The sequence below is a fragment of the Nicotiana sylvestris genome, chromosome 2 (assembly GCF_000393655.2).
Source record: "Nicotiana sylvestris chromosome 2, ASM39365v2, whole genome shotgun sequence".
In the NCBI taxonomy this organism is placed as follows: domain Eukaryota; kingdom Viridiplantae; phylum Streptophyta; class Magnoliopsida; order Solanales; family Solanaceae; genus Nicotiana; species Nicotiana sylvestris.
In genome coordinates, this window is record NC_091058.1 from 71,827,749 (window position 1) to 71,831,582 (window position 3,834).

Consider the following 3,834-nt stretch of genomic DNA (forward strand, 5'->3'; position numbering starts at 1 on the left):
TCAACCCAAAAACGTCATCACACCGTCTCCTTAGTCCCTTCACCCTTCATATCTCACTAACTTCCCTAAACGACCCTACAAAACTTTGCAATTTCGAATCCATGATTAAAGTTCTGTCCAGTTCGAAGAAAAGCACCAAGTTGCTGCTTCAAGCTTTGTTCGAATCCCAAGCTCCTTTGTTGTTTTCCTTCGAAGATTAGGCTTCCAGGAGTCTTTTCTTTCAAGGAGATCCGGTCAAAGCCATGCAAGACCGGATCCCTTGAAGGAAAAAACCTCTGTTGGTCAATCGAGGTGGAGACAGACCTCAATAGCTGTCTTGTTTGCTTTCTACTCCTCAAATGATAATGTTTCATTTACCTCTCCATTTTCCTTATCTTTTATTCAAAATTCGAGTTAGTTTTCTCTTAGGTTATTTTCAGTTTATAAATCTGTTTGGTCTTCATTTTTAATAGTCATACTTATTTCAATCATTGGTCATATTCAAAATCATTTTCTTGGGGAGTAATTAATTTAGTTTCAATTCATTGATTAATTTAGCCTAAGTCTTGAAGTAGCTTCTTTTTTGTTTTCATAAGTTATTAGTTCCCTTTTGGTTTTCTCTGACTGCATGATTAGCATAAATTGTTAGTTATTTATTTTAATTAATGCATAATTAGTTTAGGTTTAGTGTTATTCAAGTTGTTTGTTTTTTTATTTAACTCGTCTGCCTCTGCTCATCATTAAACTGAATAGTCTGTTAAGCTTTATGAGTTTTCTTATGGATTTGGTTCAGTTTAGAGATTAAGTTTATTTTTAAAATTTTCAGATGTTTTGCCTTTTAACTTTGATTGTTTGCTTCAAATACTGGTAGTGGCCTATTTGAATTTGTTTGTTAGGATTTGTAATTGGTAAAAGACTCATACGGTCTTAATTGAGCAATTGAATACATATGAGGCTAATTTGGGAATAGAAAATAGGATTTTTAGATGAGAAGTATCTAGAATGTTGGGCAGCTGACTCAAATTTTGGCCAGCACAAATGATGAAACCAATCAAAAGCTGCCAGTTGTCCCAATTCTGTTAAAAAAGATGTTGTGTGAGGGAATAATTCCGATTCTGTTTCTGCAGCGCATGGCACTTAAAAGGGTTATATATAGACCCTTTCCTTCACATAAAATAGGAGAGATTCAGGCCCTAGAAAAATTAGACGAAGCATTAGCCTTAGAAGCTAGAAGGCAGAATGCATGCTCACCCGTGACAGGAAATTACCTGCTACTTCAAGTAGCTCTCATAATTCAAGCTACGGCTCAACTCATACTGCAATTGTACCAACTCGACTTCCTTTTCATCACAAAGGGGCCTAAGGGATCTCTCGTCATCCAGAGCTTTCCGCATCCTGGTTCTACAATGAAGCAACCCAGACTTAAGCTTGTTGAAGGCCTACAAAAGAAAACCTAATAAGGAAGGGAAAACACGAAGCTTGAGAGGCCTGTGCCGAAACTCACCACGAAGTGAAGCCGCTGGGATTCCTCAAAGTTCGAGCGCACATCTTCCAACCCAGTTCTCCCAACTCTGAAAGGGTCAACTCCGGTCGAGGAACAGTTGCTCGGTGTATGCGACCCCCGGGTTTCTAGTATCCCTCGAAGTACTGCCAACGGAAAAAGAAGGCGACAACAACGGATAAACCGTCTTCCCAGAACCAGGAACCACGAACGCGGTAGGCTCGGATGATGCTTCCGCTCCGAAGCCCCGGTCCCGTTTCGCCTTGCTTTGAGAACCATCGTCCTGTAAAAGCATCTCTCGCTTATTGTTGTCATTCTTTAGCCCGAAAGCCGACAACCCTTCCCCCTCTCCAGAGGAGCGCGACCTTGCCTCGGAAGGCTCTCCGATGCCTACAACAACAAGATTAATACCCATAAAGGGAAAGTGCCTCTACATGTGAGGGAAGGGAAAGGAAAAAATAGCACAACACGCACCATGATATTTTGCTTCCCATCTGCCTTGGGACAATGCTCGCCATTTATGCTCATCATAGGTCGAGTGGGTCACTAACTTTCAAACCCAATCCGGCAAATCAGGAATGTCGCCCGGTGCCCATGAAATCGATGCAAAAAAGAAAAATAAGGCACGGTTATGAAACCAGTTTTCGCTATAGATAAAACTGAGAAGGCACAGAATGCACCACTTATGTGTATAATTCCATTCCTTAGGGAATAGCATAAGCTCCACGGGGATAATGTTGGCAGTCCGCAGTTAGACGAAATGACTCATCCACTCTCGGTCTCCATTTTCCTCATCATCAACAATGAAGGGCATGGTTGATCGACATTGCAAGGTTATCATACCTTGATGGTGAAAGGGCTGGTACAGCCTAACAAGATGACTGAGCGTAAGTTCAAGCCCCACCTTCTCCGCAAAAAGTCTCATCATCAACACTGTTCGTCAAAATGACGGGTGGATCTGTGCCAAGATAACCCGATACTTTAAACAGAAGTCGAGCACAAACCTATCAAGGGGGCCCAGTGTGAAAAGATACGTGTACACATTCAAAAATCCATTGGCATGATCCATGATGCCCTAATCTGGGGAAAATGTCTGTAACACTACTTTCTCCCCCCATCCGCAGTCTTTTCTCACTAACTCAAGGTGTTCTTCTCCTATCAAAGAAGTAATCTTCAAGGTATACTTTCGTTGGTCCTGAATGCTGGAGGCGAAACTCTCCCCTCTTTGCTGGGCAGACCCCGATGTAGCAACCATGGCTATGGCAAAATCAGAGAACTAAAGCAGGAATCTATGCAAGTACGTTAGCACTGAAATAATGGGAGGTTTAACGCAGGAAAAGAAGGGCAAATACTTAAAATGACGGAATCTCCAAAAGAGCAGAGACAACCCTATATATGTATGGAAGAAACAACGATGATCCACCTGCCTCAAAGCTGATTAGAAACATTGATCGATGTCACCAAATCGCCTCAACAACTTGGTAACCATATAGTACATTAGGCAACGCCGTGTAAATGTTTCGATAGCAAAAATCCCCGTACCACCGCAGATCCCGAGGTGGTACCCGACCTCGAGGACCTTTATCAAAAAAGAAGTTAGCTCTCAAGGAGCCAGCGGCATCATCGCCAGTTCTGAGGTGGTACCCGACCTTGAGGACCTCTATCAAAAAAGAAGTTAGGCTCTAAAAGGACAATGACATCATCGCCAGTACCAAGGTGGTACCCGACCTCGAGGACCCCCATTAGAAAAAGGTAAGGCTCCAGGAAGCCAATAGCATCATCGCCAGTCCCGAGGTGGTACCCGACCTCGAAGAACTTCATCAAAAAGGAGTTAGGCTCCAAGGAAATAAGCACTTAAACTCCACCTGTATGGGGTTGGCCCCGAGGTACCGTTTGAGTTCGGACAAACCCTCTTCCAGGATCTATCTACAGTGCCTTAAGGCTATCTACACTATGTTCAAAGCAAGTTTCCAGGTGGTCCAGATTTGAACGAACCTCCACTCGGGGACTACCCTCGAAAGAAAGAAGGCAGTCACTATCCACGGGCCTCCGAGCAAATTTTCCTTAAAGGTTATCGCAGAGCCTAAGTGATAAATCAAGGTTTCAAGGCTCTAAGCGTTACTTTCATTCGACTAGAAGTAAAGGTCCCGATGACCCGAGTTTATCGGTCCAATCCAGGCTCTATCCAAAGAACGACGAAGGACTCCACGCGAAGACATACTAATCAATCAAAAATCATGAAAAAAATCCTCACATCTGGGCTCGATATTGGCACCAACTGGTAGAATCACACATTCATAGTCTCCATAAGTGCAGATGAAAGGAAATATATCAAGCATCAAAGACAAAATTGA